Source organism: Mandrillus leucophaeus, unplaced genomic scaffold, assembly GCF_000951045.1.
Source record: "Mandrillus leucophaeus isolate KB7577 unplaced genomic scaffold, Mleu.le_1.0 Scaffold70, whole genome shotgun sequence".
NCBI classification, from domain to species: Eukaryota; Metazoa; Chordata; class Mammalia; order Primates; family Cercopithecidae; genus Mandrillus; species Mandrillus leucophaeus.
The window spans coordinates 6765471-6780410 of NW_012107586.1; the positions used below are offsets into that span (position 1 = coordinate 6765471).

The window sequence follows — 14940 nt, forward strand, 5'->3', positions numbered from 1 at the left end:
ACTGAGAGTTTGTACCCTTTGTCAAACATTTTCTTTCTTTTTTTTTTTTTTTTTTGATACAGAATCTTGCTCTGTCGCCCAGGCTGGAGTGCAGTGGCATGACCTTGGCTCGCTGCAACATCTGGCTCCCAGGTTCAAGCGATTCCCCTGCCTCAACCTCCCGAGTAGCTGGGATCCCAGGCACACACTACCACACCTGGCTAATTTTTGTATTTTTAGGAGAGATGGGGTTTCACCATGTTGGCCAGGCTGGTCTTAATCTCCTGGCCTCAAGTGATCCATCTGCCTTGGCCTCCCAAAGTGCTGGGATTACAGGCATGAGCCACCGCACCTGGCCTCAATATTTTCTTATTCTCCCCACCCCCCAGGCTCTGTAACCATCTTGCTACTCTTTGCTTCTATGAGTTTGATTGTTTTAGATTCTACATATAAGTGAAAATATTCAGTATTTGTTTTTCTGTGCCTGGCTTATTTCACTTAGCGTAATGTTCTCCAGTTCCATCCACATGGTTGCAAATGACAGAATTTTCTTCTTTTTAAGGGGTGAATAGTATTTCATTCTGAATAGATGCCACGTTTTCTTTATCCATTCATCTGCTGATGGACACTTAGGTTGATTCTATAACGTGGGTATTGTGAATAATGTTGCAATGAAGACAGGAGTGCAGACATACTGAGTTCAAACCTTTTGGATAAATACCCAGAAGTGGGATTTCTGGATAACAAGGTAATTCTAATTATAGTTTGTGAGGAACTTCCATATGGTTTTCTGTAATGTCTATACTAATTTATATTCCCACCAACAGTGTAAAAAGGTTCCATTTTCTCCACATAGTTATTAGTCTTATCAGCGATGGCTACACTGTTAGTTCACAGGGAATCATCTCCTTCCCATGCACTGTCTCTTGCAGAGATTAATTTGTTTTTATATTTAGATATTTTATGTTAGATTTTACTTGTTGCAGAATGCATGTGTGTATGTGTGTACATGTCTGCAAGCTGTCTCTTTGCCTGGCTAGCAGCGTGAACCACAGATTCTTTTCACATCTTTTCACATCTGAAGTTTACATTGAAATACAGACATCAGTCAAAATTGCTCTCTTCCGAACAAAGACAATACAATGTTAATTAACAGAAAATGTATTATGCTTAAAATATAACAAAGCAGAACATGGAAATCAAACAAGTTAGCTCAAGGTACTACAAAAACATGTTAAATAATGAAAGGAATATCACATGAGAAGGCAAGAGCCCTAGATTCTGTATTGTTTGATGTTGGACAAGTAGATGCATCTCTTTAAGCTTTAAGTTCTAATCTAGATCATCTTGATGGTCCCTTTCAACTCTAATACAATAACATAATCTTAGCTCTTTCAATTTCCACATATTTTCCTTGGGGAAGAATCAAGTTTCATATTCAATCACTTCAAGGTAACTTTCTACTATTTATAAAGAAAGCAAAAATCGAACCAGGTCATATACAACTTGATGTTTTTGTACGTAAATCCCTTATTCTCTGTAAAAATTCTATAAGGAGAATAGCTGAATCCTATTTTATATTTTATATAAAAAGGTCTGTTTTCCAAAGTTACTTGTCTGAAAACTCAAATTTATTAAAAAACACAAACTACTCTGTGTATTTAACTTTTATTATAATGTTAACCTTTATTACGTTTATGAATGCAAGCTGTGGTTCCATAGCTCTCACAACTACAGGGTCTTCATAAATAAAGCAAACCACTTAGATCTGCATATTTCAAATAGCAAGACAATAAGCAAACCAGCAGATGGATGCATTTTTAAGTAGTCAACCCATTGCTATCTTTTGGTAAGAAAATTCTCTTGCAGGTTGTAACAAAATCCTTCATTGGGTGGAAAAAGAAGTACAATCTCAGAATCACATGTTTTCTAAGAGAATTATATATTTCAGTACTTTGATAACCTATTCAGATTTTGTATGGTGATAAATTAAACTAAATGATTGGTGTAAAAACAAATCAAGCAAAATAATTTAAGGTTATTGTAAATTTGAGAGATGAATAAAATTGCCATCAGTATCTAGTTTCTTTTATGTTTTAACTGAGTTAAGTAAGCCAGTATGATCCAATTCAATTCAAGGCTGTTTTTGAAATATTGTGAGAAAAGATTCTACAATATTATGCTTCAATTTTTAATTTGTATTATACTGACAAATAAGTTTGGGAAAAGATGCTCTTTGCTTTGGAAAAACTGCTATAAAAATGAGAAGATAATATTTATCACAAGAAGCCAGATGCAAAACTGTGAAAGGCTTTCAGAGATTATATTGGGTAGTTCCCAATATTAAATGAGTATCTTTTTCTAAAAAGAAAAAATATAGTCTATCAGATTATCTCTTCACATGCACCGAGTAAAGGGAATGGATAAATGAAGTAATTATTTTGATAATCCAGGCACTTAAAACTTTTCTCTGAAATATCCACATGATTGATATGATAATTTTGACTGAATTAGTCAAATTGCTCTTTCACAGTTTGCCTTCTCATTACATGAGTAGATACAATCTAAGTGTGGTTGTAACATTTATAAATGCGGAACACTAAACGCATAGCTTACAGTACCTTTCAAGAGTCAACCAATTGTATATAATCACTTACCTTATGGCAACATAGGTAGTCACAATTTATCATCCTCTTCTTCAAAAGCACTTACTTAGGACTTATCCTCTGGGACCCTGTAGCAGTGCCATAGAAAACATTTCAATGTATGACACTCGACCATTCTAACCACTCAGTTATTGCCAACTACTGTGGCATATACATATATGAAATATAGGTAACAGTGCAAACTCTGAGCAAATAGTTAAATGAATAATGTTTTCCATGATAATTAGTCCACTTAACAAAATGTGTTAATATCAAAATAGTATATACTTCTGCAGAAGCCACAAAAAAAGGCATCAATCCTAAATTGAAAGTTTAACGGGATGTTTCTATAGCAAATCTGATAACAGTTTGCTAAAATTTTTATTTAATATGACTACATTTTTATTTTTTTTCAGTTGGAAATACAGAGTAGAGGGGACTAGAGGGAAATACAAAGGCTTCAAGTGATCTATTAATATTAGCAAACTCACTGTAAGAAACCGAAAGTGCCTCCTTGAATCTAGTTTCATCATCTCAATGAAAATTATGTATATAAAACTAGATTTACCTTTTGCCTTCAGAAAATGAAGGAGGAACAGATTTGTTGATTATGGCTAGAAAGATGAGAAAGATGCTTTAATATTATTAAATGAGAGAAGGCAGAAGACCTATATAACATAATTTTTCTTCTTTTTCACTGAGATGAAGAGATGGACTTTCAAACTGAAAAGAAACAGGAAGGAAAAAAGATTGAAAACTTAAGCAGTCAATAATTGGGTACTGTGTTAGATGCCAGGCTATGGTATTGACTAAAGCAGAAACAATTTCTCCAGGATGAAAGGAAAAAAAGAAAATAAAGAGAAATCTTAAATGACTATAAATCTTTGAGTACAATCCAACTCCCTCTCAAGAAAATAAGTCAACTTACATGTGCAATTGTGGATATGGTTGATAGTCTTTAAAACACATTGAGAATGAAAGAGATATGAAAAAACTGGCGAGTGACAAACGGCATCTTGGTATTTGAAGAGTGAAAAGGCTAGGTTATAGAAACTACAAACTGGTGAGATTAATGATTATCTCTGGGAAAACGTCCTAATAATCCTAACAGATTATTAAACAGATAGCTTAGCAACTTGTAGAGAAGAAAAAGGTAATTATGAAACATCAGAATTGTTTGTTTTTTTAAACATTTTGAGATGGAGACTCGCTCTGTCACCCAGGCTGGAGTGCGGTGGCGTGATCTCAGCTCACTGCAACCTCCATCTCCCTGGTTCAAGTGATTCTCCTGCCTCAGCCTCTAGAGCAGCTGGGATTACAAGCATGCACCACCATGCCAGGCTAATTTTTGTATTTTTAGTGGAGACGGGGTTTTTCAATGTTGGCCAGGCTGGTCTCCAACTCCTGACCTCAAGTTATCTGCGCATCTTGACCTCCCAAAGTGCTGGAATTACAGGCATGAGCCACGGTGCCTGTCTGGGCATCAGAATTGTTACACTAAATTCAACTCGTACCTTGGTACAAAAAAAAAAAAAAAAAAAAAAAAGAAAATAGACCCACATAGTAGGCCAATAAAGAGTTGTTAACTGCTATTATTTTCTGGTGGAATAATTTGGTCAGATAACATCATCATCTATCTTGATTTTAGAAAGACAGTTGACAAAATCTCTCATATCTTTTTTTTTTTTTTTTTTGAAACGGAGTCTTGCTCTGTCGCCCGAAAATCTCTCATATCTTAATGGGTAAGATGGTTCTGTCTAGTTCAACACACTTATCAGTGACTAAGAAGACATCAAAAGCATGTTTATCGTATCTTTGGTACATAACTGAGAAGAATAGCTAATTCACTGAGCAAGAACCAGACTTAAAATTCTCCTCATGCACCGGAAGAGGAGAATAAAGCTCCAAAGTGAAATTTTACTAAGATAAACATAAAGTCCTGGGTTTATATTTTTAGAAGGTCAATTACGTATGTCCATGAAAAGAAGCTACGACTTTATATCAGCTGATGTGAGAAAAGATCTGTTAAGTTTAGCTCAACGTGTTTCAACAACAGGATGGAGAAGATGATAAGTCAAACGCAGCTTTAGGTTCACTAAACCAAACCCTAATGTCCAGATGGAGAGAGGGGATGGTCCACGGCAGCTTTGCAACTGTCGTTGGCGCCCTACTTCCGGAGTCCACATTTTTACAGGACATTGACAAATGACAAAAATCTAGGGGAGGATCACAAGAAAGGTTGAGCCTCGAGGCCATGTCTTACGAGAAACTGTTGAGGGGAATGGGTAACGTTTAACAGAGAGAAGCAAAGCTTGGCAGACCATGACAGCAGTCCCCCAGTAAAGGGAGAGTTGTCATCCGGAAGAGGAGCACCCTCACTTGATTTTGTTCCAAGGGCAGAACTAAAAACAGCAGGTAGCTTTTTTAAAAAAAAATGTTTATGTATTCATGTTTTGAGACAGGGTCTCACTCTGTTGTCCAAGGTGGTCTTGAACTCCGGGGCTCAAGTGATCCTCTTATTTCCGGAGTAGCTGAGACTACAGGCACGTGCCACCACACCCAGCCAGCAGGTAACTTTATAGAAACAGCAGATTTCTTATCTATATAAGGAAAAACTGTCTTAGAATTTGAGGTTTTCTGTATCTGCTATTCTGTTAAGTAGTGGCCCCCAAGTCTGGTTAACCATCTATCAGCACCGTTGTATGAGGGAATTCCTATGTTGATAGGAAAATTGAATTTCGTAACCTCTAAGAGTCTTTATGAAATGATGGCTGAAACAAGCAAATTGCAAGGCAATCCGGAAAGAATGAGCTCTGCAGGCTCTGCAGAGGATGACAGCTATTGAAAACGTCCATGTGGATTAAGATGGGAGTACTGATCAGAGGAGAGATTCGGAAGAGGAATTAATGATCTAGGACAGTGTTGCCTGTAAAAATATTATGTGTAACATAGATGTAAGCCACATTTATAAGCTTAAACATTTTAGCACCTATATTTAAATAGCAACAATAACTAGGAGAAATTAACTTTAATAATATATTTTATTTTACCCCATATATCTGAAATATTCCCATTTTAACAAAGACTTAAAATTAATGAAGGTATTAATGGTATATTTTACATTTTTTATATTAAGTCTTTGAGGACCTTTGCTTATATTACACTTCTAGGACATCTGAATTCAAACTAATCCTATTTTGAGTGCTCAGTAACCACATGTGGTAAGTTGCTACCATATTGGACAGCAAAGATTAGGAAAAAAGTCTCTGAGCATGGCTAGTTAAAATAAATGGTTATTGGCAAAATCAAGCTGAACTGTACAGGTTACCAAGAAATTCTGGAGACACGGCCAACATAAAGAGGGTAACTGCGGAATGTTTTCATTTTGGCAGCCGCAAGAGTGATAAGAGCCAGGAATACAGGTGGAGTTTGACCAAACCGAGCCGAGAATCCAATTGAGGCTGAACTGCACCTGCCCCACTCCTGGTTGCTCTGGCAACCAGACTCCCTCCCCATGCTAATGACATTATAATGAGAACATCCACATGCAAATGAATTAAGCAGTAATTACAGACAGATCCTCACTTGTTCTACTAGCTCGGCTTAAGAGGGTGGTGGTTGAGAGAGGAGTTGGGGAGAGTTTGATACTACACAGGGGAGATTGGGAAAGGCAAGAATTTGAGTTACAAAATAAAACGGTTATCTGGAACCTATATAACAGGCAATAAAGTCATGTGGTTACATATTCACATTGTTACATCCATGGCTTTTCTTGCTCTTACCATTACTCACGGGAGAGAGACCACCCAGGAGGAAAAGGGGAAAGAACAGAGAAACAAAAACTCTATAGGAAAGGCACAGGTTTTGGGAGAAATGCCGTCTTCCTCCCCTCCTTGGTCCTCCCATTTCAGAAGAAATTACTTATGGTTTGCTCTACCTTCTAACTCATCCATGTGGAGCTACATGGAAAACATCGAAACTCTGGAAAAAGAGAAAAAGTAGAAAGAAAGCTTGTCTTTTATTCTTGGTTCTGGTTTTTCCTTAATTGCTTTTAAGTTGATCAGAGCCACGTTGTAATTAATGATGAACAAGTTGAATACTGAACTTCAGAAACTTGATAATCCTGGCCACATGGAGACCTTTACTGATGTGGGAATACTGTGTATACTGAAGTTTTGCATCTTGTAGGATTTTTTAGGTTTCCAGAATCATGCTAGGTCTCTCATTAAATATGTGTGTGTGTGTGTGTGTGTGTGTGTGTGTGTGTGTGTATACACACATACACATATATATATAATACATAAAGAAAAAATCATTAATGATATGCTCAGAAAATATTCAGATCAAACAATTAGACATGCATTGGGGGTATGTCACTTTGGCTAGCATACCAATAGACCTAATAACATTATTTACACTATACATCAATATATGGTCTTTACTTTCCATCATTCAAGATGTTGAAGTGGGCCAGGCGCAATGGCTCAAGCCTGTAATCCCAGCACTTTGGGAGGCTGAGGTGGGTGGACCACCTAAGGTCAGGAGTTTGGGACCAGCCTGGCCTACATGGTGAAACCCCGTCTCTACTAAAAATACAAAAAAAAAAAAAAAAAGAAAGAAAAAAGGCTGGGCGTGGTAGCAGGCACCTATAATCCTAGCTTTGGGAGGCTGAGGCAGGAGAATTGTTTGAACAGGGGAGGTGGAGGTTGCAGTAAGCCGAGATCATGCCATTATATTCCAGCCTGGGCAACAAGAGTGAAAATCCATCTCAAAAAAAAAAAAGACAGATGTTGAAGCGAGGATGTGGTGGGTCCTCTAGTGTGAAGTTCCGAAATTCTCTGGGTCTTCCAGCAGGAGCTGTGATCAACTACGCTGACAGCGCAGGAGACAGAAGTCTGTGTATCATCTCCAGGAAGGGGATCAAGGGACGGCTGAACAGACTCCCCGCTGCCGACGTGGGTTACATGGTGATGTGGGTTACATGGTGATGACCACAGTCAAGAAAAGGCAAACCAGAGCTCAGAAAAAAGGTACCTCCAGCAGTGGTCATTTGACAGCAGAAGTCATACCGGAGAAAAGATGGCATGTTTCTTTATTTTAAAGATAATGCAGGGGTCATAGTAAACAATAAAGGTGAGATGAAAGGTTCTGCCATTACAGGACCAGTAGCAAAGAAACATGGAGACTTGAGATCCCGGATTGTGCTCAATGCTAGAAGCATTGCATGATTCTCCAGGATGTTTGTTTTTGCTTTTTTCTTGTTTTTGTTTTTGCTTTTTTGTTTTGTTTTATTAATAAAAATAAAAATAAACTTTAAGCCAATTAAAAAGTATTTGTTCCCAAAACAAAACAAAAACCCCCAAAAAGTATACAGCCTTTAAATGTGTGTTCATTAAGGAAATGATAATAGCCTAATTACATAGTTTTTAGTTTACTATATTCCAGGGACTATTGTAAGTTGCACAGCAACCCTGTGAGATAAGCATTATTGTCAGCCCATTTTACAGATAGGGAAACGGGGCAACTTGCCCAAGTTCCTACGTGGCAGATCCAAGAACTTAATCCAGTTAGCTTGGCTCCAGAATCCACAGATGTGGATCATGAGATATCAAGGATAGATCCTTCAAAAAGAGAAACCAATCTTTGTTAATGGTTCACTAATCAACGGTTTCGCTATCTAGTAGAACTGCTAATACAGTATTGTAAAAATTATTTATTATGACTATTACATTTAGAATAAAAAATGGAACAAGTAGGCCAGTTTGCCTGGAATGGAAGGTTCACTTAGGACATAAGAGGAAGGTGTTGATAAGGGCCTAACTGTCAAGGAATCCTAAATAAGAAAGGCTCTAGAGGATGCCACTGAAAGTTTTTGATGTGAGGAAAACAGTATTTGAGGAAATGTAATTTAACAGTAGAGTGCAAATATAGGAGGGAAAAGAGATGAGCTATTGGGATCAGGTAAACTATATTTTTTACCCAAGTGCATGCATGTAGTAATGATAGTAGTAGGGATGAAAATAATCAATGAACAGAAACTTTCAAGGCAAAAACCCAAATGAAACTCTGGCTATTGGCTAGAGTGAGATAATTGAGGAAAATGGAAAATAACAATTTAAGATTAAATCTCAGACTTTCTGCCAAAGTGATGAGGTGACAGATAAGGGGAAGTTTCTTTCTTTCTTTTCTTTTCCTTTGTTTCCCTGAGATAGAGTCTTGCTCTGTCATCCAGGCTGGAGTGGTGTAGTGGCACGATCTCAGCTCACTGCAACCTCTGCCTTGGGTTCAAGTGATTCTCCTGTCTCAGCCTCCTGAGTAGCTGGGATTCCGTGTGGGTGCCACCACATCTGGCTAATTTTTTTTTTTTTTTGTATTTTTCAGTAGAGGGCATTTCACTATGTTGACCAGGCTGGTCTTGAACTCCTGACCTCAAGTGATCCACCTATCTCAGCCTCCCAAAGTGCTGGGATTACAGGTGTGAGTCAATGCACCCAGCCAAGATAAGGGGAAGTTTCAGTGGCAAATAGATTCAGATACGATTTCAGCCTGGACATCTATGACACTTGGGGCCAGAGTATTCTTTGTTGTGGGCACTTCCCTGTGCATTGCAGGATGCTTAGCAACACTCTTGGCCTCTACTCACTAGATGCCAGCAGCACCCTTCCCAGTGTGACTTTGTCTCCAGACATTGCCACATGTGTCCTGGGATGGGGGTGGGCTGTGGAGAGAAAGCAATAAAATCACCCTTGATTGAGAAACACTGGTTTAGGGAATTAGGGTGTGAGTTTAGTAGAGGAGTTTGAGGCAGTAGGTGGGACAAACAGGTGAGAGCATCAGGAGGCCTGGGAAGGGCAAAACTGAAATTCCAGAGATGAGAGAGAGACAGAGAGAGAGAGAGAGAGAGACCAGAGCTGAATAGGAAGATTTGAAGGTTTTGTATTATCTCACAAAGGAGCCATAGTGGATAAGATATCGGAAGTGGGGATTTAGAACAACACCAACAAAAGAGCATAGAACTCTGGAATAAACAAACTCAAAGGAAGAAAAACTACCCATGAAGGAAACAGAGGCAGTGTCCTGAGGAGAGAAGAAACCAAGGCTTGGCAATGTGATCAATCCCAAAGGTGAGAGCTGTGCGAAGGAGGGAAACCTGCAGTTCTGCAGGAGTGACAGAGAAGCCATTTGGATAGACACTGTTGGTTAGAGCCAGGCATGGTGCCTCATGCCTGTAATCCCAGCACTTTGGGAGGCCAAGGCAAGTGGATCACTTGAGATCAAGAGTTGAATAGCCTGCCAACATGGTGAAACTCTGCTTCTACCAAAAATAAGAAAATTGCCTTGGCTTGGTGGTACATGCCTGTAATCCTAGCTACCCGGGACTGAGGCATGAGAATCGCTTGAACCAGGGATGGAGAGGTTGCAGTGAGTCCAGATTGCACCACTGCACTCCAGCCTGGGCAACAGAGTGAGACCCCGTCTCAAAACAAAAACAAAACAAACGACAACAACAACAAAACCAAAACTGTTGGTTAGGATGATGAGCAGGTCCCCAGGAAAGATAAATTACATTGAGGTCTCTGTGGGTAGTGGTAGGGTGATGGTGTTGAAACTAGATTTCAAAAATGTATAGAGTGAGTGGATGGTGAAGAGAGGGTGGCTGGATTATTCTTTGAGGGACCTTTGGCACTGACAATTAGAAAATGGTAAAGTCAATTAAACAGGAAGAATTTGCCTTTTTAAGAGATAGAATGACATGGGGAGTTTTATGAAAAGCAGTTAGGGAGAAATCTCTGACAGACCAGGGTCTTAAAGAAAATTCAACGGCCCTGTTTGTTTGTTCGTTTGTTTGTTTGTTTTTGCTTTTTGAGACAGGGTCTCATTCTGTCACCCAGGCTGGAGTGCAGTGGCGCCATCTCGGCTCACTGCAACCTCTGCCTCCTAGGCTCAAGTGATCCTCCCACCTCCCAGGCTCAAGCGATCTTCCAGCCTCAGCCTCCCTAGTAGCTGGGACTAAAGGCACATGCCACCATGACTGGCTAATTTTTGTATTTTTTGTAGAGACAGGTTTTCACCATGCTGCCAGGCTGGTCTTAAACTCCTGAGCTCAAACAATCTGCCTGCCCCAGCCTCCCAAAGTGCTGGGATGACAGGCATGAGCCACTGCATCAGGCTAAAGGCCCTGGTTTGATCTTCAAACAAGAAGGCAAACTTTTGGGATGAACATAGTGCTGTAAGCACTTCTTCTTAGAAATCTCAAGAGCAAAACATGGAATAGAAAATAAAGACGCCAATTTACTTCTTGGTGAAAAAGGAAAGCCAACTTAAAAAAAAACTTTGGGTGGGGCACGGTGGCTCATGCCTGTAATCCCAGCACTTTGGGAGGCCAAGGCAGTCGGATCACCTAGGTCAGGAGTTTGAGACGAGCCTGGCCAACATGGTAAAACTCTGTCTCTACTAAAAATACAAAATTAGCTGGGTGTGGTGGCGCATGCCTGTAATCCCAGCTACTCGGGAGGCTAAGGTAGGACAATTGTTTGGACCTGGGAGGTGGAGGTTGCTGTGAACTGAGATCGCACCATTGCCCTCCAGCCTGGGCAACAGGAGCAAAATTCCGTCTCAAAACAAAACAAAACAAACTTTGTAAGGGAAGGGGGTCATGATATGCCTTTAGTATTTTTTGATGTTTGAATCATATAAATGTGTATTACTTTTTGCAAAACAATTCATAAATTTTGTCCAAGGAAAGGCAAGATCTGGAAAATAAAATGTCACACTGTTTTGGTCTTCTCTCAAAAAAAGAATTCCAGAATTACATAGTGCAGAATTTTTAAAACGCATCACTCATGGGTGTGGGACTGTATAACATTGGCCTTTTGCCAATTGCCTGAGTCAGTTGTTAGGTTATTGAAGCCAGAGGACTGTAGTAGTCTCAAGTAAGTGCAGCTGAGGGGGAATATCTTAGACAACTTGTATGAAAAGTGTATTTTAATACACTAAAAGTCTATGGAATCATCCACTTTTTAAAGTTTGTTTGATATATAATTTTGAGTCCCTTAGAGGAAAGACTTTTCAACAACTAAAATCCTTCATTTTTAAATTTACTTTCCATTTTTATCAACATGTCCATCTGTCTATGCATTTAGGGTTTACTAGAATCAGAGATAATTACCAGGTACAAAAATTTCAGATTGTTAATTTATTCTAAATTTGATTATAAAATTTTATTTTTTGAATTTGTATTCTAAAATTACACACATTCATTGCAACTTTTATTCTAAAAGTTTTACATGCTACTCTCTTGATCACAGAGAGGAGCATATATCCTGTTTTTTGTTTGTTTGTTTTTGAGATGGAGCCTCGCTCTTGTTGCCCAGGCTGGAGGACAATGGCGGGATCTCGGTTCACCACAACCTCCACCTCCCAGGTTCAAGCGATTCTCCTGCCTCAGCCTCCCAAGTAGCTGGGATTACAGGCATGCAGTGCCATGCCCAGCTAATTTTGTATTTTTAGTAGAGATGGGGTTTCTCCATATTTGTCAGGCTGGTCTCAAATTCCTGACCTCAGGTGATCTGCCCACCTCGGCCTCCCAAAGTGCTGGGATTACAGGTGTGAGCCATCATGCCTGGTTATATACTATTTTAAAAGTTTCAGTGAATGTGTGTAATTTTAGAATAAAATATAATTCTATTCTAAAGTATTCTAAAATCTTTTAAAATTATTTTATTCTAAAATTACACCCATTCACTGAAAATTTTAAAACGGTATATATGCTACTGTCTGTAATCAAGAAAATCTCCCCTTTCATTATTGTAGTTGCTTACCATAAGCAAATTTAATGCAGGCATAAATAATACATCCATTTTGGCAAACGAACTTTATATAAAATTCAGAAAATCTAAGTGTTGAATACAACGTGCTGAACTTGGTTTCATTTAATTGATTTTATAGACCTTTATTTTGTGAGTCATGGAATAATACCTTGAGGATTTCAGAAATTTTAATGGTAAAGCTTTATTGTGGTTTATCTAAACCTCCTTTCACGTTGCCTTTTCAGTTGCTCTATGGAAAAGTGCTTATTGAAAAGGATTCACTGAAAAAAGATTATTTGTGCAATGCATACTAAAATGTCTCCTGAAAAGCATTTCATTTGAATGAAATATTTTACATTGTTACTGACATTATAAGACCGCAGGTACACATACGCAAAGTCTTCTTGGTGTTCTTTTTCTTTTATCTTTTCAGAAAAGAGCATGTGCATTCCATAGATATTGAAACATTCATATGTAGCTTTTGAGTGCCATGCATTGTGTTATGTGCTAGGAATGCTGTAAGGACCAAAGCACTTAACACAATGTTGTAAGGACCAGAGCAACAAAGTCTCTGTCTCCTTAGAGGTAAACTTCTGAGTGAGAGAGGAAGGAAAACACAAATGAACAAACCACATAACGTAATAAAGAAGATGGGTGGTTTCTGTTACAAGAATAGGGTATCAGACAAGGCCACTTGAGGATGAGGTGGTATATCATACATATCACGTGCTCTGTGGTGCGCCCTTGGTGTTTACATATTTAATATATACATTACATTGCCATGTATATTTTTATCCTGAGTTCAAACAAAACTTGACTCTTCAAAATTAGAATGTCAGTTTCTAAGTGCCCAATTAAAAAGGAGCAGATATTCAAAACACAAATTAAGGCCAGGAGCAGTGGCTCATGCCTATAATCCCAGCACTTTGGGAAGCCAAGGCAGGCAGATCATGAAGTCAGGAGTTCAACACCTGCCTTGCCAGCATGGTGAAACTCCGTCTCTACTGAAAATGCAACAATTAGCCGAGCATGGTAGTGCGCACCTGTAATCCCAGCTACTCGGGAGGCTGAGGTAGGAGAATTGCTTGACCCCAGGAGGCAGAGGTTACAGTGAGCCAAGATCACGCTACTGCACTCCAGCCTGGGTGACAGAGCGAGACTCTGCCTCAAACAACAAAAACAACAACACAAATTAATTTGTTTTAGCATAATTGCTTGCCTGCATTTAATCTAGTTATTTAAATCGTAGTTTAATTCTAACATGTAAACTTTGTTTATTGTTTACAATAAATTCTTATTGTCCTTAGGTTCATATTTTTTTGTTGGACTTAGAGTCTAAGAATCAGGTTTGGATATACTATATTTACTGTGTCTTAAATAACTCCAAATTTGTTCTTAATAATCACTAACAATCATATACTTGACTTTGTTTTTGTTCCCTTTCACCACCCACACTTTGGTCCACAATTTATATATACAAACTAAATGTAAACTTTCCATCAAAAAGAGTAAGAATCTGTTACATCCATCATGACATCTCTCTACCATTTGTATACATACTAAATATGAAATATTTTTATTGCATACATGTCCCAAATAAATGTTTCAAATGCAATATGATATTAAAATTGTAGTAATGTATAGAACTCAAACATGAAGATATATTCAGGAATGGATATAATAACTTGACCACAATATAGTTTAACTCTTTTTATGGGTGTGATTAAGATTCATAAAATGCTAGAAAAAACAATAATAATAAGATGTAAAGAGTAATTAATATGCAAAAATACAAAGGACATCAGAGTAGACATTAAAATAGTATACTATACCTAGATAACATGGATTTTCCCAGATCATCTTGAAGTGCCAGCTTCAGGAATGGCTGGCATTTTTCTAGGGTTGTGTCTAAACACAACAGTTTATTCATTCAGCAAGAGTTCCAATTATTTTACACTCAACGAAGCTACTGCTCTGGAGAAGTATCTTTTATTTGTAGATTTTATAGATTTCTATGAGTTAGTAACCAATACCACTAGATGCACCTGCAAGTGACTCTTTATACTATGGTTCTAAACAAGACTGGATCATGAAATGTTGGCACAATTTTTAGGATATTAACTTGAAAACTCATTCTGAACATGCACAGGAATTTCAGACTACTGATATCCTCAATTCGAGGGATCACATCTAACTGCTTGGTCTTATAATTTTTAGTATGGTCCAGGCCAGCCATTTCCACCCTTGGTTTTCTCACTCTGTAAGTTGTCTTCAGTTTTCTTATATGGCCTTTGAAAATATTTTTAAACACAAGAACCAACCAGCTAAACAAAAATAAACTGATCAGTCATCAAGCAACCAGTATGTGTTTAGTATTGTATTAGGCGTCGTGAGGGCCAAAGGGGAACCACTGCCCATGGTACCTGCATTTGGAGATTGTCATTTCGTTGAGAAGATGAGATAAAGACAAATAGTATGCAGAGGTTAAAGCAGGAGAATAGAATCCA

General features: G+C 38.3%; 1 pseudogene; it reads left to right on the top strand.

Moving 5' to 3' along the window:
* Nucleotides 1–7411: 7411 nt before the first annotated feature.
* Nucleotides 7412–7852, top strand: LOC105528083 (annotated as a pseudogene).
* The last annotated feature ends 7088 nt before the right edge of the window (nt 7853–14940 follow it).